The sequence below is a fragment of the Mustelus asterias genome, chromosome 1 (genome assembly GCF_964213995.1).
Source record: "Mustelus asterias chromosome 1, sMusAst1.hap1.1, whole genome shotgun sequence".
In the NCBI taxonomy this organism is placed as follows: Eukaryota; Metazoa; Chordata; class Chondrichthyes; order Carcharhiniformes; family Triakidae; genus Mustelus; species Mustelus asterias.
The window spans coordinates 198,866,309-198,889,251 of NC_135801.1; positions in this window are offsets into that span (position 1 = coordinate 198,866,309).

Genomic DNA, 22,943 nt, shown 5'->3' on the forward strand with positions numbered 1-22,943 from the left:
TGTCCGCTCTTTTCTCTCCTTCCAGATGCTGCCAGACCTGCTGAGATTTTCCAGCGTTTTCTCTTTAGAATGAGATGGAGATCAGCCATGATCATATAGAATGGCGGAATGGGCTCGAAGGGCTGAATTGCCAACTCACACTCCAAGTTCCTAAGTTCTTACGTTCCTGCCTTTTGCAGGTTAAATTTATTGGACGAGGGAATTAAGAGAAAAAGCAATGTCACCAAATCTCCACGATACTGGTGTCCACCTAACACCCTAATCTCAGCCTGATTCTCCAGTGTGCTAATGGATGAATACAGAGTCCCACATTCACTGAGACTGTTTCTGGTCTTTATTTTCCACAGCTACATCACCTGAGACAACAATGATCACAACAGAGCTTCACACAAGTACTGGGCAGCCTGCATGTAAGTAATGTCTACTCCTGCTCCTCAGTCCTATGTTCATAAACTCCCCAAAAAACTCTCAAAAGTTCATAAACATTGAATTTATGATACCTGTCAAATAACGTCCACAATCACTGAATGATCTTTTGCCATAATCAGGATCAGACTTTATTCCAGATTTGAAGGGGCTGTCGTACGAAGAGCAGTTGAGTAGTTTGGGCTTGTACTCACTGCAGTACAGAAGAATAAAGGGGGATTTGATTGAGTGTAGAAAATGTCAACTGGATTGATGAAGCAAATGTTAACCAATTGTTTTCCTTCTGGAACAGTCTGGTCATATTTGTCGAGTAAGACTGGGGAGGTTCAAGACAGCGATATGGAGCTGCTACTTCTCACAGAGTGTTGTGAATCTACGGAACTCACTGCCCCAGGGTGCACTGGATCCAGAATCAATCAATGGATCAAGAGGAAGATAGATACATATCTGATCAAAAGCGGGATAAAGGGCTATGACAAAACGGCAGGGAAATGGAGTTAGGAAGAGATGGAGATCAGCCGTGATCATATAGAATGGCGGAGTGGGCTCGAAGGGCTGAATTGCCAACTCGCGCTCCAAGTTCCTAATTTCCTGCCGTTTGCAGGTTAAATTTATTGGCCAGAGAATTCAGAGACAAGACAATGACACCTGATAGTGGTCTGTACCTCACACCTTAATCTCAGCCTGATTCTCCAGTGTGCTAATGGATGAATACAGAGTCCCACATTCACTGAGACTGTTTCTGGTCTTTATTTTCCACAGCTACATCACCTGAGACAACAATGATCTCAACAGAGCTTCACACAAGTACTGGACAGCCTGCATGTAAGTAATGTCTGCTCCTGCTCCTCTGTCCTATGTTCCTAAACTCTCCCCAAAAAACCCACAACAGTTAATAAACACTGAATAAATGATACTTGCCATATAATCCCCAGAATCACTGAATGATCTGCCTCCACATTCAGGGAAAGTCTTCATTCCAGATTTGAACGGGCTCTGATATGAGCAGTTGAATAGCTTGGGCTTGTACTCACTGCAATACAGAAGAATAAAGGGGGAATTGATTGAGGTATTGAAAATGCACAACGGGATTGATGAAGTAAATGTTAACCAATTGCTTCCCCTTCTAGAACAGTCTGGGACAAGTGGGCAAACTTGCAGAGTAAGAATGGGGAGGTTCAAGACAGAGATAATGAGCAGCTACTTCTCACAGAGGGTTGTGAATCTATGGAACTCACTGCCCCAGGGTACCGTGCATGCAGAGTCAATGGATCAAAGAGAAAGGTAGATAAATAGAGGGTAAAAATCAGGATAAAGGGCTATGTCGGAAAGGTAAGAAAATGGAGGTGGGATGAGATGGAGATCAGCCATGATCATATAAAATGGTGGAATGGGCTCGAAGTGCTGGATTGCCAACTCACGCTCCTAATTCCTAACTTCCTAAGTTCCTGCCCTTTACAAGATAAATTTATTGGACCAGAGAATTAAGAGAAATGACAATGACACCTGATCGCCACGATACTGGTCTGCACCTAACACCCTAATCTCAGCCTGATTCTCCAGTGTGCTAATGGATGAATACAGAGTCCCACATTCACTGAGACTGTTTCTGGTCTTTATTTTCCACAGCTACATCACCGGGGACAACAATGATCACAACAGAGCTTCACACAAGTACTGGACAGCGTGCATGTAAGTAATGTCCACTCCTGCTCCTATGTCCTATGTTCATAAACTCCCCAAAAAACTTTCACCAGTTAATAAACATTGAATAAATGATACCGGCCATATAATGTCCGGAATCACTGAATGATCTCTCTCCACATTCAGGGTAAGGCTTCATTCCAGATTTGAAGGTACTCTTGCATTACGAACTGTTGAGTAGCTTGGGCTTGTACTCTCTGCAGGACTGAACAATGAGAGGGGATTAGATTGCGGGATATAAAATGATCAACGGAATTGTTAAAATAAATATTAACTGAACATTCCCCATCCCAGAAGAGTCTGGGACAATTGGACATGTTTTTAGAATTGGACGGGGAACATAGCGATATGAAGCAGCTACTTCTCACAGAGGGTTGTGAATCTATGGAACTCACTGCCCCAGGGTGCAGTGGATCCGGAATCAATCAATGGATTCAAGAGAAAGATAGATAAATATTTGATCAAAAGCAGGATAAAGGGCTGTGATGAAAAAGCAGGAAGTAATGTTAAGATGAGATGGATAAAAGCAGATTACTGCGGATGCTGGAATCTGAAACCAAAAGAGAAAATCTCAGCAGGTCTGGCAGCATCTGTGAGGAGAGAAAAGAGCTGACGTTTCCAGTCCAGCTTTTACAAAGGGCCATCTGGACTGGAAATGTCCGCTCTTTTCTCTCCTTCCAGATGCTGCCAGACCTGCTGAGATTTTCCAGCGTTTTCTCTTTAGAATGAGATGGAGATCAGCCATGATCATATAGAATGGCGGAATGGGCTCGAAGGGCTGAATTGCCAACTCACACTCCAAGTTCCTAAGTTCTTACGTTCCTGCCTTTTGCAGGTTAAATTTATTGGACGAGGGAATTAAGAGAAAAAGCAATGTCACCAAATCTCCACGATACTGGTGTCCACCTAACACCCTAATCTCAGCCTGATTCTCCAGTGTGCTAATGGATGAATACAGAGTCCCACATTCACTGAGACTGTTTCTGGTCTTTATTTTCCACAGCTACATCACCTGAGACAACAATGATCACAACAGAGCTTCACACAAGTACTGGGCAGCCTGCATGTAAGTAATGTCTACTCCTGCTCCTCAGTCCTATGTTCATAAACTCCCCAAAAAACTCTCAAAAGTTCATAAACATTGAATTTATGATACCTGTCAAATAACGTCCACAATCACTGAATGATCTTTTGCCATAATCAGGATCAGACTTTATTCCAGATTTGAAGGGGCTGTCGTACGAAGAGCAGTTGAGTAGTTTGGGCTTGTACTCACTGCAGTACAGAAGAATAAAGGGGGATTTGATTGAGTGTAGAAAATGTCAACTGGATTGATGAAGCAAATGTTAACCAATTGTTTTCCTTCTGGAACAGTCTGGTCATATTTGTCGAGTAAGACTGGGGAGGTTCAAGACAGCGATATGGAGCTGCTACTTCTCACAGAGTGTTGTGAATCTACGGAACTCACTGCCCCAGGGTGCACTGGATCCAGAATCAATCAATGGATCAAGAGGAAGATAGATACATATCTGATCAAAAGCGGGATAAAGGGCTATGACAAAACGGCAGGGAAATGGAGTTAGGAAGAGATGGAGATCAGCCGTGATCATATAGAATGGCGGAGTGGGCTCGAAGGGCTGAATTGCCAACTCGCGCTCCAAGTTCCTAATTTCCTGCCGTTTGCAGGTTAAATTTATTGGCCAGAGAATTCAGAGACAAGACAATGACACCTGATAGTGGTCTGTACCTCACACCTTAATCTCAGCCTGATTCTCCAGTGTGCTAATGGATGAATACAGAGTCCCACATTCACTGAGACTGTTTCTGGTCTTTATTTTCCACAGCTACATCACCTGAGACAACAATGATCTCAACAGAGCTTCACACAAGTACTGGACAGCCTGCATGTAAGTAATGTCTGCTCCTGCTCCTCTGTCCTATGTTCCTAAACTCTCCCCAAAAAACCCACAACAGTTAATAAACACTGAATAAATGATACTTGCCATATAATCCCCAGAATCACTGAATGATCTGCCTCCACATTCAGGGAAAGTCTTCATTCCAGATTTGAACGGGCTCTGATATGAGCAGTTGAATAGCTTGGGCTTGTACTCACTGCAATACAGAAGAATAAAGGGGGAATTGATTGAGGTATTGAAAATGCACAACGGGATTGATGAAGTAAATGTTAACCAATTGCTTCCCCTTCTAGAACAGTCTGGGACAAGTGGGCAAACTTGCAGAGTAAGAATGGGGAGGTTCAAGACAGAGATAATGAGCAGCTACTTCTCACAGAGGGTTGTGAATCTATGGAACTCACTGCCCCAGGGTACCGTGCATGCAGAGTCAATGGATCAAAGAGAAAGGTAGATAAATAGAGGGTAAAAATCAGGATAAAGGGCTATGTCGGAAAGGTAAGAAAATGGAGGTGGGATGAGATGGAGATCAGCCATGATCATATAAAATGGCGGAATGGGCTCGAAGTGCTGGATTGCCAACTCACGCTCCTAATTCCTAACTTCCTAAGTTCCTGCCCTTTACAAGATAAATTTATTGGACCAGAGAATTAAGAGAAATGACAATGACACCTGATCGCCACGATACTGGTCTGCACCTAACACCCTAATCTCAGCCTGATTCTCCAGTGTGCTAATGGATGAATACAGAGTCCCACATTCACTGAGACTGTTTCTGGTCTTTATTTTCCACAGCTACATCACCGGGGACAACAATGATCACAACAGAGCTTCACACAAGTACTGGACAGCGTGCATGTAAGTAATGTCTACTCCTGCTCCTATGTCCTATGTTCATAAACTCCCCAAAAAACTTTCACCAGTTAATAAACATTGAATAAATGATACCGGCCATATAATGTCCGGAATCACTGAATGATCTCTCTCCACATTCAGGGTAAGGCTTCATTCCAGATTTGAAGGTACTCTTGCATTACGAACTGTTGAGTAGCTTGGGCTTGTACTCTCTGCAGGACTGAACAATGAGAGGGGATTAGATTGCGGGATATAAAATGATCAACGGAATTGTTAAAATAAATATTAACTGAACATTCCCCATCCCAGAAGAGTCTGGGACAATTGGACATGTTTTTAGAATTGGACGGGGAACATAGCGATATGAAGCAGCTACTTCTCACAGAGGGTTGTGAATCTATGGAACTCACTGCCCCAGGGTGCAGTGGATCCGGAATCAATCAATGGATTCAAGAGAAAGATAGATAAATATTTGATCAAAAGCAGGATAAAGGGCTGTGATGAAAAAGCAGGAAGTAATGTTAGGATGAGATGGATAAAAGCAGATGACTGCGGATGCTGGAATCTGAAACCAAAAGAGAAAATCTCAGCAGGTCTGGCAGCATCTGTGAGGAGAGAAAAGAGCTGACGTTTCCAGTCCAGCTTTTACAAAGGGCCATCTGGACTGGAAATGTCCGCTCTTTTCTCTCCTTCCAGATGCTGCCAGACCTGCTGAGATTTTCCAGCGTTTTCTCTTTAGAATGAGATGGAGATCAGCCATGATCATATAGAATGGCGGAATGGGCTCGAAGGGCTGAATTGCCAACTCACACTCCAAGTTCCTAAGTTCTTACGTTCCTGCCTTTTGCAGGTTAAATTTATTGGACGAGGGAATTAAGAGAAAAAGCAATGTCACCAAATCTCCACGATACTGGTGTCCACCTAACACCCTAATCTCAGCCTGATTCTCCAGTGTGCTAATGGATGAATACAGAGTCCCACATTCACTGAGACTGTTTCTGGTCTTTATTTTCCACAGCGACATCACCTGAGACAACAATGATCACAACAGAGCTTCACACAAGTACTGGGCAGCCTGCATGTAAGTAATGTCTACTCCTGCTCCTCAGTCCTATGTTCATAAACTCCCCAAAAAACTCTCAAAAGTTCATAAACATTGAATTGATGATACCTGTCAAATAACGTCCACAATCACTGAATGATCTTTTGCCATAATCAGGATCAGACTTTATTCCAGATTTGAAGGGGCTGTCGTACGAAGAGCAGTTGAGTAGTTTGGGCTTGTACTCACTGCAGTACAGAAGAATAAAGGGGGATTTGATTGAGTGTAGAAAATGTCAACTGGATTGATGAAGCAAATGTTAACCAATTGTTTTCCTTCTGGAACAGTCTGGTCATATTTGTCGAGTAAGACTGGGGAGGTTCAAGACAGCGATATGGAGCTGCTACTTCTCACAGAGTGTTGTGAATCTACGGAACTCACTGCCCCAGGGTGCACTGGATCCAGAATCAATCAATGGATCAAGAGGAAGATAGATACATATCTGATCAAAAGCGGGATAAAGGGCTATGACAAAACGGCAGGGAAATGGAGTTAGGAAGAGATGGAGATCAGCCGTGATCATATAGAATGGCGGAGTGGGCTCGAAGGGCTGAATTGCCAACTCGCGCTCCAAGTTCCTAATTTCCTGCCGTTTGCAGGTTAAATTCAGAGACAAGACAATGACACCTGATAGTGGTCTGTACCTAACACCCTAATCTCAGCCTGATTCTCCAGTGTGCTAATGGATGAATACAGAGTCCCACATTCACTGAGACTGTTTCTGGTCTTTATTTTCCACAGCTACATCACCTGAGACAACAATGATCTCAACAGAGCTTCACACAAGTACTGGACAGCCTGCATGTAAGTAATGTCTGCTCCTGCTCCTCTGTCCTATGTTCCTAAACTCTCCCCAAAAAACCCACAACAGTTAATAAACACTGAATAAATGATACTTGCCATATAATCCCCAGAATCACTGAATGATCTGCCTCCACATTCAGGGAAAGTCTTCATTCCAGATTTGAACGGGCTCTGATATGAGCAGTTGAATAGCTTGGGCTTGTACTCACTGCAATACAGAAGAATAAAGGGGGAATTGATTGAGGTATTGAAAATGCACAACGGGATTGATGAAGTAAATGTTAACCAATTGCTTCCCCTTCTAGAACAGTCTGGGACAAGTGGGCAAACTTGTAGAGTAAGAATGTGGAGGTTCAAGACAGAGATAATGAGCAGCTACTTCTCACAGAGGGTTGTGAATCTATGGAACTCACTGCCCCAGGGTACCGTGCATGCAGAGTCAATGGATCAAAGAGAAAGGTAGATAAATAGAGGGTAAAAATCAGGATAAAGGGCTATGTCGGAAAGGTAAGAAAATGGAGGTGGGATGAGATGGAGATCAGCCATGATCATATAAAATGGCGGAATGGGCTCGAAGTGCTGAATTGCCAACTCACGCTCCTAATTCCTAACTTCCTAAGTTCCTGCCCTTTACACGATAAATTTATTGGACCAGAGAATTAAGAGAAATGACAATGACACCTGATCGCCACGATACTGGTCTGCACCTAACACCCTAATCTCAGCCTGATTCTCCAGTGTGCTAATGGATGAATACAGAGTCCCACATTCACTGAGACTGTTTCTGGTCTTTATTTTCCACAGCTACATCACCGGGGACAACAATGATCACAACAGAGCTTCACACAAGTACTGGACAGCGTGCATGTAAGTAATGTCTACTCCTGCTCCTATGTCCTATGTTCATAAACTCCCCAAAAAACTTTCACCAGTTAATAAACATTGAATAAATGATACCGGCCATATAATGTCCGGAATCACTGAATGATCTCTCTCCACATTCAGGGTAAGGCTTCATTCCAGATTTGAAGGTACTCTTGCATTACGAACTGTTGAGTAGCTTGGGCTTGTACTCTCTGCAGGACTGAACAATGAGAGGGGATTAGATTGCGGGATATAAAATGATCAACGGAATTGTTAAAATAAATATTAACTGAACATTCCCCATCCCAGAAGAGTCTGGGACAATTGGACATGTTTTTAGAATTGGACGGGGAACATAGCGATATGAAGCAGCTACTTCTCACAGAGGGTTGTGAATCTATGGAACTCACTGCCCCAGGGTGCAGTGGATCCGGAATCAATCAATGGATTCAAGAGAAAGATAGATAAATATTTGATCAAAAGCAGGATAAAGGGCTGTGATGAAAAAGCAGGAAGTAATGTTAGGATGAGATGGATAACAGCAGATTACTGCGGATGCTGGAATCTGAAACCAAAAGAGAAAATCTCAGCAGGTCTGGCAGCATCTGTGAGGAGAGAAAAGAGCTGACGTTTCCAGTCCAGCTTTTACAAAGGGCCATCTGGACTGGAAATGTCCGCTCTTTTCTCTCCTTCCAGATGCTGCCAGACCTGCTGAGATTTTCCAGCGTTTTCTCTTTAGAATGAGATGGAGATCAGCCGTGATCATATAGAATGGCGGAATGGGCTCGAAGGGCTGAATTGCCAACTCACACTCCAAGTTCCTAAGTTCTTACGTTCCTGCCTTTTGCAGGTTAAATTTATTGGACGAGGGAATTAAGAGAAAAAGCAATGTCACCAAATCTCCACGATACTGGTGTCCACCTAACACCCTAATCTCAGCCTGATTCTCCAGTGTGCTAATGGATGAATACAGAGTCCCACATTCACTGAGACTGTTTCTGGTCTTTATTTTCCACAGCTACATCACCTGAGACAACAATGATCACAACAGAGCTTCACACAAGTACTGGGCAGCCTGCATGTAAGTAATGTCTACTCCTGCTCCTCAGTCCTATGTTCATAAACTCCCCAAAAAACTCTCAAAAGTTCATAAACATTGAATTGATGATACCTGTCAAATAACGTCCACAATCACTGAATGATCTTTTGCCATAATCAGGATCAGACTTTATTCCAGATTTGAAGGGGCTGTCGTACGAAGAGCAGTTGAGTAGTTTGGGCTTGTACTCACTGCAGTACAGAAGAATAAAGGGGGATTTGATTGAGTGTAGAAAATGTCAACTGGATTGATGAAGCAAATGTTAACCAATTGTTTTCCTTCTGGAACAGTCTGGTCATATTTGTCGAGTAAGACTGGGGAGGTTCAAGACAGCGATATGGAGCTGCTACTTCTCACAGAGTGTTGTGAATCTACGGAACTCACTGCCCCAGGGTGCACTGGATCCAGAATCAATCAATGGATCAAGAGGAAGATAGATACATATCTGATCAAAAGCGGGATAAAGGGCTATGACAAAACGGCAGGGAAATGGAGTTAGGAAGAGATGGAGATCAGCCGTGATCATATAGAATGGCGGAGTGGGCTCGAAGGGCTGAATTGCCAACTCGCGCTCCAAGTTCCTAATTTCCTGCCGTTTGCAGGTTAAATTTATTGGCCAGAGAATTCAGAGACAAGACAATGACACCTGATAGTGGTCTGTACCTAACACCCTAATCTCAGCCTGATTCTCCAGTGTGCTAATGGATGAATACAGAGTCCCACATTCACTGAGACTGTTTCTGGTCTTTATTTTCCACAGCTACATCACCTGAGACAACAATGATCTCAACAGAGCTTCACACAAGTACTGGACAGCCTGCATGTAAGTAATGTCTGCTCGTGCTCCTCTGTCCTATGTTCCTAAACTCTCCCCAAAAAACCCACAACAGTTAATAAACACTGAATAAATGATACTTGCCATATAATCCCCAGAATCACTGAATGATCTGCCTCCACATTCAGGGAAAGTCTTCATTCCAGATTTGAACGGGCTCTGATATGAGCAGTTGAATAGCTTGGGCTTGTACTCACTGCAATACAGAAGAATAAAGGGGGAATTGATTGAGGTATTGAAAATGCACAACGGGATTGATGAAGTAAATGTTAATCAATTGCTTCCCCTTCTAGAACAGTCTGGGACAAGTGGGCAAACTTGCAGAGTAAGAATGGGGAGGTTCAAGACAGAGATAATGAACAGCTACTTCTCACAGAGGGTTGTGAATCTATGGAACTCACTGCCCCAGGGTACCGTGCATGCAGAGTCAATGGATCAAAGAGAAAGGTAGATAAATAGAGGGTAAAAATCAGGATAAAGGGCTATGTCGGAAAGGTCAGAAAATGGAGGTGGGATGAGATGGAGATCAGCCATGATCATATAAAATGGCGGAATGGGCTCGAAGTGCTGAATTGCCAACTCACGCTCCTAATTCCTAACTTCCTAAGTTCCTGCCCTTTACAAGATAAATTTATTGGACCAGAGAATTAAGAGAAACGACAATGACACCTGATCGCCACGATACTGGTCTGCACCTAACACCCTAATCTCAGCCTGATTCTCCAGTGTGCTAATGGATGAATACAGAGTCCCACATTCACTGAGACTGTTTCTGGTCTTTATTTTCCACAGCTACATCACCGGGGACAACAATGATCACAACAGAGCTTCACACAAGTACTGGACAGCGTGCATGTAAGTAATGTCTACTCCTGCTCCTATGTCCTATGTTCATAAACTCCCCAAAAAACTTTCACCAGTTAATAAACATTGAATAAATGATACCGGCCATATAATGTCCGGAATCACTGAATGATCTCTCTCCACATTCAGGGTAAGGCTTCATTCCAGATTTGAAGGTACTCTTGCATTACGAACTGTTGAGTAGCTTGGGCTTGTACTCTCTGCAGGACTGAACAATGAGAGGGGATTAGATTGCGGGATATAAAATGATCAACGGAATTGTTAAAATAAATATTAACTGAACATTCCCCATCCCAGAAGAGTCTGGGACAATTGGACATGTTTTTAGAATTGGACGGGGAACATAGCGATATGAAGCAGCTACTTCTCACAGAGGGTTGTGAATCTATGGAACTCACTGCCCCAGGGTGCAGTGGATCCGGAATCAATCAATGGATTCAAGAGAAAGATCGATAAATATTTGATCAGAAGCAGGATAAAGGGCTGTGATGAAAAAGCAGGAAGTAATGTTAGGATGAGATGGATAACAGCAGATTACTGCGGATGCTGGAATCTGAAACCAAAAGAGAAAATCTCAGCAGGTCTGGCAGCATCTGTGAGGAGAGAAAAGAGCTGACGTTTCCAGTCCAGCTTTTACAAAGGGCCATCTGGACTGGAAATGTCCGCTCTTTTCTCTCCTTCCAGATGCTGCCAGACCTGCTGAGATTTTCCAGCGTTTTCTCTTTAGAATGAGATGGAGATCAGCCATGATCATATAGAATGGCGGAATGGGCTCGAAGGGCTGAATTGCCAACTCACACTCCAAGTTCCTAAGTTCTTACGTTCCTGCCTTTTGCAGGTTAAATTTATTGGACGAGGGAATTAAGAGAAAAAGCAATGTCACCAAATCTCCACGATCCTGGTGTCCACCTAACACCCTAATCTCAGCCTGATTCTCCAGTGTGCTAATGGATGAATACAGAGTCCCACATTCACTGAGACTGTTTCTGGTCTTTATTTTCCACAGCTACATCACCTGAGACAACAATGATCACAACAGAGCTTCACACAAGTACTGGGCAGCCTGCATGTAAGTAATGTCTACTCCTGCTCCTCAGTCCTATGTTCATAAACTCCCCAAAAAACTCTCAAAAGTTCATAAACATTGAATTGATGATACCTGTCAAATAACGTCCACAATCACTGAATGATCTTTTGCCATAATCAGGATCAGACTTTATTCCAGATTTGAAGGGGCTGTCGTACGAAGAGCAGTTGAGTAGTTTGGGCTTGTACTCACTGCAGTACAGAAGAATAAAGGGGGATTTGATTGAGTGTAGAAAATGTCAACTGGATTGATGAAGCAAATGTTAACCAATTGTTTTCCTTCTGGAACAGTCTGGTCATATTTGTCGAGTAAGAATGGGGAGGTTCAAGACAGCGATATGGAGCTGCTACTTCTCACAGAGTGTTGTGAATCTACGGAACTCACTGCCCCAGGGTGCACTGGATCCAGAATCAATCAATGGATCAAGAGGAAGATAGATACATATCTGATCAAAAGCGGGATAAAGGGCTATGACAAAACGGCAGGGAAATGGAGTTAGGAAGAGATGGAGATCAGCCGTGATCATATAGAATGGCGGAGTGGGCTCGAAGGGCTGAATTGCCAACTCGCGCTCCAAGTTCCTAATTTCCTGCCGTTTGCAGGTTAAATTTATTGGCCAGAGAATTCAGAGACAAGACAATGACACCTGATAGTGGTCTGTACCTAACACCCTAATCTCAGCCTGATTCTCCAGTGTGCTAATGGATGAATACAGAGTCCCACATTCACTGAGACTGTTTCTGGTCTTTATTTTCCACAGCTACATCACCTGGGACAACAATGATCTCAACAGAGCTTCACACAAGTACTGGACAGCCTGCATGTAAGTAATGTCTGCTCCTGTTCCTCTGTCCTATGTTCCTAAACTCTCCCCAAAAAACCCACAACAGTTAATAAACACTGAATAAATGATACTTGCCATATCATCCCCAGAATCACTGAATGATCTGCCTCCACATTCAGGGAAAGTCTTCATTCAAGATTTGAACGGGCTCTGATATGAGCAGTTGAATAGCTTGGGCTTGTACTCACTGCAATACAGAAGAATAAAGGGGGAATTGATTGAGGTATTGAAAATGCACAACGGGATTGATGAAGTAAATGTTAACCAATTGCTTCCCCTTCTAGAACAGTCTGGGACAAGTGGGCAAACTTGTAGAGTAAGAATGGGGAGGTTCAAGACAGAGATAATGAGCAGCTACTTCTCACAGAGGGTTGTGAATTTATGGAACTCACTGCCCTAGCGTAGGGTACCGTGCATGCAGAGTCAATGGATCAAAGAGAAAGGTAGATAAATAGAGGGTAAAAATCAGGATAAAGGGCTATGTCAGAAAGGTAAGAAAATGGAGGTGGGATGAGATGGAGATCAGCCATGATCATATAAAATGGCGGAATGGGGTCGAAGTGCTGAATTGCCAACTCACGCTCCGAATTCCTAACTTCCTAAGTTCCTGCCCTTTACAAGATAAATTTATTGGACCAGAGAATTAAGAGAAATGACAATGACACCTGATCGCCACGATACTGGTCTGCACCTAACACCCTAATCTCAGCCTGATTCTCCAGTGTGCTAATGGATGAATACAGAGTCCCACATTCACTGAGACTGTTTCTGGTCTTTATTTTCCACAGCCAAATCACCGGGGACAACAATGATCACAACAGAGCTTCACACAAGTACTGGACAGCGTGCATGTAAGTAATGTCTACTCCTGCTCCTATGTCCTATGTTCATAAACTCCCCAAAAAACTTTCACCAGTTAATAAACATTGAATAAATGATACCGGCCATATAATGTCCGGAATCACTGAATGATCTCTCTCCACATTCAGGGTAAGGCTTCATTCCAGATTTGAAGGTACTCTTGCATTACGAACTGTTGAGTAGCTTGGGCTTGGACACTCTGCAGCACTGAACAATGAGAGGGGATTAGATTGCGGGATATAAAATGATCAACGGAATTGTTAAAATAAATATTAACTGAACATTCCCCATCCCAGAAGAGTCTGGGACAATTGGACATGTTTTTAGAATTGGACGGGGAACATAGCGATATGAAGCAGCTACTTCTCACAGAGGGTTGTGAATCTATGGAACTCACTGCCCCAGGGTGCAGTGGATCCGGAATCAATCAATGGATTCAAGAGAAAGATAGATAAATATTTGATCAAAAGCAGGGTAAAGGGCTGTGATGAAAAAGCAGGAAGTAATGTTAGGATGAGATGGATAAAAGCAGATTACTGCGGATGCTGGAATCTGAAACCAAAAGAGAAAATCTCAGCAGGTCTGGCAGCATCTGTGAGGAGAGAAAAGAGCTGACGTTTCCAGTCCAGCTTTTACAAAGGGCCATCTGGACTGGAAATGTCCGCTCTTTTCTCTCCTTCCAGATGCTGCCAGACCTGCTGAGATTTTCCAGCGTTTTCTCTTTAGAATAAGATGGAGATCAGCCATGATCATATAGAATGGCGGAATGGGCTCGAAGGGCTGAATTGCCAACTCACACTCCAAGTTCCTAAGTTCTTACGTTCCTGCCTTTTGCAGGTTAAATTTATTGGACGAGGGAATTAAGAGAAAAAGCAATGTCACCAAATCTCCACGATACTGGTGTCCACCTAACACCCTAATCTCAGCCTGATTCTCCAGTGTGCTAATGGATGAATACAGAGTCCCACATTCACTGAGACTGTTTCTGGTCTTTATTTTCCACAGCTACATCACCTGAGACAACAATGATCACAACAGAGCTTCACACAAGTACTGGGCAGCCTGCATGTAAGTAATGTCTACTCCTGCTCCTCAGTCCTATGTTCATAAACTCCCCAAAAAACTCTCAAAAGTTCATAAACATTGAATTTATGATACCTGTCAAATAACGTCCACAATCACTGAATGATCTTTTGCCATAATCAGGATCAGACTTTATTCCAGATTTGAAGGGGCTGTCGTACGAAGAGCAGTTGAGTAGTTTGGGCTTGTACTCACTGCAGTACAGAAGAATAAAGGGGGATTTGATTGAGTGTAGAAAATGTCAACTGGATTGATGAAGCAAATGTTAACCAATTGTTTTCCTTCTGGAACAGTCTGGTCATATTTGTCGAGTAAGACTGGGGAGGTTCAAGACAGCGATATGGAGCTGCTACTTCTCACAGAGTGTTGTGAATCTACGGAACTCACTGCCCCAGGGTGCACTGGATCCAGAATCAATCAGTGGATCAAGTGGAAGATAGATACATATCTGATCAAAAGCGGGATAAAGGGCTATGACAAAACGGCAGGGAAATGGAGTTAGGAAGAGATGGAGATCAGCCATGATCATGTAGAATGGCGGAGTGGGCTCGAAGGGCTGAATTGCCAACTCGCGCTCCAAGTTCCTAATTTCCTGCCGTTTGCAGGTTAAATTCAGAGACAAGACAATGACACCTGATAGTGGTCTGTACCTAACACCCTAATCTCAGCCTGATTCTCCAGTGTGCTAATGGATGAATACAGAGTCCCTCATTCACTGAGACTGTTTCTGGTCTTTATTTTCCACAGCTACATCACCTGAGACAACAATGATCTCGACAGAGCTTCACACAAGTACTGGACAGCCTGCATGTAAGTAATGTCTGCTCCTGCTCCTCTGTCCTATGTTCCTAAACTCTCCTCAAAAAACCCTCAACAGTTAATAAACACTGAATAAATGATACTTGCCATATAATCCCCAGAATCACTGAATGATCTGCCTCCACATTCAGGGAAAGTCTTCATTCCAGATTTGAACGGGCTCTGATATGAGCAGTTGAATAGCTTGGGCTTGTACTCACTGCAATACAGAAGAATAAAGGGGGAATTGATTGAGGTATTGAAAATGCACAACGGGATTGATGAAGTAAATGTTAACCAATTGCTTCCCCTTCTAGAACAGTCTGGGACAAGTGGGCAAACTTGTAGAGTAAGAATGGGGAGGTTCAAGACAGAGATAATGAGCAGCTACTTCTCACAGAGGGTTGTGAATTTATGGAACTCACTGCCCTAGCGTAGTGTACCGTGCATGCAGAGTCAATGGATCAAAGAGAAAGGTAGATAAATAGAGGGTAAAAATCAGGATAAAGGGCTATGTCAGAAAGGTAAGAAAATGGAGGTGGGATGAGATGGAGATCAGCCATGATCATATAAAATGGCGGAATGGGGTCGAAGTGCTGAATTGCCAACTCACGCTCCGAATTCCTAACTTCCTAAGTTCCTGCCCTTTACAAGATAAATTTATTGGACCAGAGAATTAAGAGAAATGACAATGACACCTGATCGCCACGATACTGGTCTGCACCTAACACCCTAATCTCAGCCTGATTCTCCAGTGTGCTAATGGATGAATACAGAGTCCCACATTCACTGAGACTGTTTCTGGTCTTTATTTTCCACAGCCAAATCACCGGGGACAACAATGATCACAACAGAGCTTCACACAAGTACTGGACAGCGTGCATGTAAGTAATGTCTACTCCTGCTCCTATGTCCTATGTTCATAAACTCCCCAAAAAACTTTCACCAGTTAATAAACATTGAATAAATGATACCGGCCATATAATGTCCGGAATCACTGAATGATCTCTCTCCACATTCAGGGTAAGGCTTCATTCCAGATTTGAAGGTACTCTTGCATTACGAACTGTTGAGTAGCTTGGGCTTGGACACTCTGCAGCACTGAACAATGAGAGGGGATTAGATTGCGGGATATAAAATGATCAACGGAATTGTTAAAATAAATATTAACTGAACATTCCCCATCCCAGAAGAGTCTGGGACAATTGGACATGTTTTTAGAATTGGACGGGGAACATAGCGATATGAAGCAGCTACTTCTCACAGAGGGTTTTGAATCTATGGAACTCACTGCCCCAGGGTGCAGTGGATCCGGAATCAATCAATGGATTCAAGAGAAAGATAGATAAATATTTGATCAAAAGCAGGGTAAAGGGCTGTGATGAAAAAGCAGGAAGTAATGTTAGGATGAGATGGATAAAAGCAGATTACTGCGGATGCTGGAATCTGAAACCAAAAGAGAAAATCTCAGCAGGTCTGGCAGCATCTGTGAGGAGAGAAAAGAGCTGACGTTTCCAGTCCAGCTTTTACAAAGGGCCATCTGGACTGGAAATGTCCGCTCTTTTCTCTCCTTCCAGATGCTGCCAGACCTGCTGAGATTTTCCAGCGTTTTCTCTTTAGAATGAGATGGAGATCAGCCATGATCATATAGAATGGCGGAATGGGCTCGAAGGGCTGAATTGCCAACTCACACTCCAAGTTCCTAAGTTCTTACGTTCCTGCCTTTTGCAGGTTAAATTTATTGGACGAGGGAATTAAGAGAGAAAGCAATGTCACCAAATCTCCACGATACTGGTGTCCACCTAACACCCTAATCTCAGCCTGATTCTCCAGTGTGCTAATGGATGAATACAGAGTCCCACATTCACTGAGACTGTTTCTGGTCTTTATTTTCCACAGCTACATCACCTGAGACAACAATGATCACAACAGAGCTTCACACAAGTACTGGGCAGCCTGCATGTAAGTAATGTCTACTCCTGCTCCTCAGTCCTATGTTCATAAACTCCCCAAAAAACTCTCAAAAGTTCATAAACATTGAATTTATGATACCTGTCAAATAACGTCCACAATCACTGAATGATCTTTTGCCATAATCAGGATCAGACTTTATTCCAGATTTGAAGGGGCTGTCGTACGAAGAGCAGTTGAGTAGTTTGGGCTTGTACTCACTGCAGTACAGAAGAATAAAGGGGGATTTGATTGAGTGTAGAAAATGTCAACTGGATTGATGAGGCAAATGTTAACCAATTGTTTTCCTTCTGGAACAGTCTGGTCATATTTGTCGAGTAACACTGGGGAGGTTCAAGACAGCGATATGGAGCTGCTACTTCTCACAGAGTGTTGTGAATCTACGGAACTCACTGCCCCAGGGTGCACTGGATCCAGAATCAATCAATGGATTCAAGGGAAAGATAGATAAATATTTGAGAGAAAGAGGGCTAAACGGCTCTGTCAAACAGGCAGGCAAATGGAGCTGGGATGAGATGAAGATCAGTCATAGAACCATAGAACATTACAGCACAGAAACAGGCCTTTTGGCCCTTCTTGGCTGTGCCGAACCATTTTTCTGCCAAGTCGCACTGACTTGCACCTGGACCATATCCCTCCACACCCCTCTCATCCATGTACCTGTCCAAGTTTTTCTTAAATGTTAGAAGTGAGCCCGCATTCACCACTTCATCTGGCAGCTCATTCCACACTCCCACCACTCTCTGCGTGAAGAAGCCCCCGCTAATTGTCCCTTTAAACCTTTCCCCCTTCACCCTGAACCCATGTCCTCTGGTATTTTTTCTCCCCTCGCCTCAGTGGGAAAAGCCTGCTTGCATTCACTCTCTCTATACCCATCATAATTTCATACACCTCTATCAAATCTCCCCTCATTCTTCTACGCTCCAGCGAATAAAATCCTAACCTATTCAACCTTTCTCTGGAACTCAGTTTCTCAAGTCCCAGCAACATCCTTGTAAACCTTCTCTGCACTCTTTCAACCTTATTAATATCCTTCCTGTAATTAGGTGACCAAAACTGCACACAATACTCTAAATTCGGCCTCACCAATGTCTTATACAACCTCACCATAACATTCCAACTCTTATACTCAATACTTTGATTTATAAAGGCCAATGTACCAAAAGCACTCTTTATGACCCTATCTACCTGTGACGCCACTTTTAGGGAATTATGTATCTGTATTCCCAGATCCCTCTGTTCTACTGCACTCTTCAGTGTCCTACCATTTACCTTGTATGTTATACCTTGGTTTGTCCTTCCAAAGTGCAATACCTCACACTTGTCTGCATTAAACTCCATCTGCCAGTTTTCAGCCCATTTTTCGAGCTAGTCCAAATCCCTCTGCAAGCTTTGAAAACCTACATCACTGTCCACTACACCTCCAATCTTTGTATCATCAGCAAATTTGCTAATACATTTTTTCCACATTATCATCCAGATCATTGATATAGATGACAAACAACAATGGACCCAGCACTGATCCCTCTGGCACCCCACGTGTCACAGGCCTCCACTCAGAGAAGCAATCCTCCACTGCCACTCTCTGGCTTCTTCCATTCATGATGTGGAGATGCCGGCGTTGGACTGGGGTAAACATAGTAAGAAGTTTAACAACACCAGGTTAAAGTCCAACAGGTTATTTGGTAGCAAAAGCCACACAAGTTTTCCGAAAGTTTGTGTGGCTTTTGCTACCAAACAAACCTGTTGGACTTTAACCTGGTGTTGTCAAACTTCTTACTTCTTTCATTCAGCCAATGTCTAATCCAATTTACTACCTCTCCATGTATACCTAGCGACTGAACCTTCCTAACTAACCTCCCATACGGGACCTTGTCAAAGGCATGAAGACTACATCCACTGCCTTCCCTTCATCCACTTTCCTGGTAACCTCCTCGAAAAACTCTAATAGATTGGTTAAACATGACCTACCACGCACAAAGCCATGTTGATTCTCCCTAATAAGTCCCTGTCTATCTAAATATTTATAGATCCTATCTCTTAGTACTCCTTCCAATAATTTACCGACTACTGACGTCAAACTTACCAGCCTATAATTTCCCACATTACTTTTTGAGCCTTTTTTAAACAACGGAACAACATGAGCCATCCTCCAATCATCCGGCACCTCACCCGTGGATACCAACATTTTAAATATATCTGCCAGGGCCCCTGCAATTTCAACACTCGTCTCCTTCAAGGTCCGAGGGAATACCCTGTCCGGTCCTGGGGATTTATCTACTCTGATTTGCCTCAAGACAGCAAGCACTTCCTCCCCTTTAACCTGTATAGGTTCCATGACCTCCCTACTTGTCAGCCTTATTTCCATAGACTCCATGCCAGTTTCTTGAGTAAATATGGATGCAAAAAACCCATTTAATATCTCCCCCATTTCTTTTGGTTCCATACATAGCCGACCACTCTGATCTTCAAGAGGACCAATTTTATCTCTTACTATCCTTTTGCTCTTAATATACCTGTTGAAGCTCTTAGGATTATCCTTCACCTTGTCTGCCAAAGCAACCTCATGTCTTCTTTTAGCCCTCCTGATTTCTTTCTTAAGTCGTTTCTTGCACTTTTTATACTCCTCAAGTATTTTATTTGCTCCCTGTTGCCGATACATGTCATACATCTCTCTCTTCTTCTTTACCAGAGTTCCAATACCCCTCAAGAACCAAGGTTCCTTATTCTTATTCATTTTGCCTTTAATCCTGACAGGAACATACAAACTCTGCACTCTCAAAATTTCTCCTTTGAAGGCCTCCCACTTACCAATCACATCCTTGCCAGAGAACAGCCTGTCCCAATCCACGCTTTTTAGATCCTTTCTCATTTCTTCAAATTTGGCCTTTTTCCAGTTTAGAACCTCATCCCGAGGACCAGATCTATCTTTATCCATGATCAAGTTGAAACTAATTATGTTATGATGACTGGAACCAAAGTGTTCCCCTACACACATTTCCGTCACATGTCCTAACTTGTTTCCTAATCGGAGATCTAATATTGCATCCTCTCTAGTTGGTACCTCTATATATTGATTTAGAAAATGTTCCTGAACACATTTTACAAACTCTAACCCGTCAAGACTTTTAACAGTATGGGAGTCCCAATCTATATGTGGAAAATTAAAATCCCCTACTATCATAACTTTATGTTTCCTGCAGCTGTCTGCTATCTCTGCAGAGTTGCTCCTCCAATTCTCGCTGACTATTGGGTGGTCTATAATACAACCCCATTAATGTGCTCATACCTTTCCTGTTTCTCAGCTCCACCCATATGGCCTCGGTAGACAAGCCCTCTAATCTGTCCTGCCTGAGCACTGCTGTAACATTTTCCCTGACTAGCAATGCCACCCCCCCCACCCTTCATCCCTCTGCCTCTATCACGTCTGAAACATAGAATCATTGAATCCCAATATTACAGAAGGAGGCCATTTGGCCCATCGGGTCTGCCCCAACCACAATCCCACCCAGGCCCTATTCCAATATCCCACATATTTACCCCTCTAATCACCCTGACGCTAAAGGATAATTTAGCATGGCCAATCCACCTAACCCACGCGTCTTTAGACTGTGGGAGGAAACTGGAGCACCCAGAGGAAACACACGCAGACATGGGAAGAACATGCGAATTCCACACAAACAGTGACACAAGGAATTGAACCTGGGTTCCTGGCGCTGTGAGGCAGCAGTGCTAACCACTGTGCCACCATGCCCCACCGGCATGATCATATAGAATGGTAAAGTGGGCTCGAAGGGCTGAGTTGCCGACTCACGCTCCTAATTCCTAAGTTCCTGTGTTCCTGCCCTTTGCAGGTTATATTTATTGGACCAGAGAATTAAGAGAAATGACAATGACACCTGATCTCCACGATACTGGTCTGCACCTAACACCCTAATCTCAGCCTGATTCTCCAGTGTGCTAATGGATGAATACAGAGTCCCACATTCACTGAGACTGTTTCTGGTCTTTATTTTCCACAGCTACATCACCTGAGACAACAATGATCACAACAGAGCTTCACACAAGTACTGGACAGCCTGCATGTAAGTAATGTCCACTCCTGCTCCTCAGACCTATATCCGAAACTCCTCCCAAAAACCCACAAAATTTAATAACCACTGAATAAATTATATTGCCATATAATCCGCAGAATGTGCAGTGTGTGCAGGAGGGGTTCCTGACACAATATGTGGATAAGCTGACAAGAGGTGGGGCCACATTGGATTTGGTAATGGGAAATGAACCGGGCCAAGTGTTGGATTTGGTTGTGGGAGAGCACTTTGGAGATAGTGACCACAATTCGGTGTCTTTTGTTATTGCAATGGAGAGGGAGAGGGCCATACGGCAGGGCATAGTTGACAATTGGGGGAGAGGTAATTATGATGCAATCAGGCGGGAATTAGGAAGCATAGGATGGGAACAAAAATTGTCAGGCAAAGGCACTAATGATAAGTGGAACCTTTTCAAGGAACAAATACTGCGTGTCCTTGATAGGTATGTCCCTGCCAGGCAGAGAGGAAATGGCAAAGTGAGGGAACCATGGTTCACAAAAGAGGTGGAATGTCTTGTCAAGAGGAAGAAGGAAGCGTATGTTCGGTTGAGAAAACAAGGTTTAGTTGGCTCGATGGAGGGTTACAAGTTAGCAAGAAATGAGCTGAAAAAGGGGCTTAGGAGAGCTAGGAGGGGGCATGAGAAGTCCTTGGCGGGTCAGATCAATGAAAACCCCAAGGTTTTTTACTCTTATGTGAGGAATAAAAGAATGACCAGGGTGAGGCTGGGGCCAGTCAAGGACGGCAGTGGGAATTTGTGCATGGAGTCAGAAGAGATAGGAGAGGTGATGAATGAATACTTTTCTTCGGTGTTCACCAAGGAGAGGGGCCATGTTTTTGAGGAAGAGAGGGTGTCACAGGCTGATAGGCTGGAGGAAGTAGATGTTTGGAGGGAAGATGTACTAGCAATTTTGAATAAACTGAAAGTTGATAAGTCCCCTGGGCCTGATGAAATATATCCTTGGATTCTTTGGGAGGCAAGGGATGAGATTGCAGAGCCTTTGGCATTGATCTTTGCGTCCTCACTGTCCATGGGGGTGGTGCCAGAGGACTGGAGAGTGGCGAATGTGGTTCCTCTGTTTAAGAAAGGGAATAGAAATGGTAATTATAGACTGGTTAGTCTTACTTCGGTGGTCGGTAAGTTGATGGAAAAGGTCCTTAGGGATAGGATTTACGACCATTTAGAAAGATGCGGATTAATCCGGGATAGTCAGCACGGATTCATGAAGGGCAAGTCTTGCCTCACAAATTTGATTGAATTTTTTGACGAGGAAACTAAGTGTGTTGATGAAGGTAGGGCAGTTGATGTCATATGCATGGATTTTAGTAAGGCGTTTGATAAAGTCCCCCATGGTCGGCTTATGAAGAAAGTAAGGATGTGTGGGATAGAGGGAAGTTTGGCCGATTGGATAGGTAACTGGCTATCTAACAGAAGACAGAGGGTGGTGGTGGATGGAAAATTTTCGGACTGGAAACCGGTTACCAGCGGATTGCCACAGGGATCAGGGCTTGGTCCTCTGCTATTTGTAATTTTTATAAATGACTTGGAGGAGGGGGCTGAAGGGTGGATCAGTAAATTTGCTGATGACACCAAGATTGGTGGAGTAGTGGATGAGGTGGAGGGCTGTTGTAGGCTGCAAAAAGATATAGATAGGATGCAGAGCTGGGCTGAAAAATGGCAAATGGAGTTTAACCCTGACAAATGCGAGGTGATTCATTTTGGTAGGACAAATTTAAAT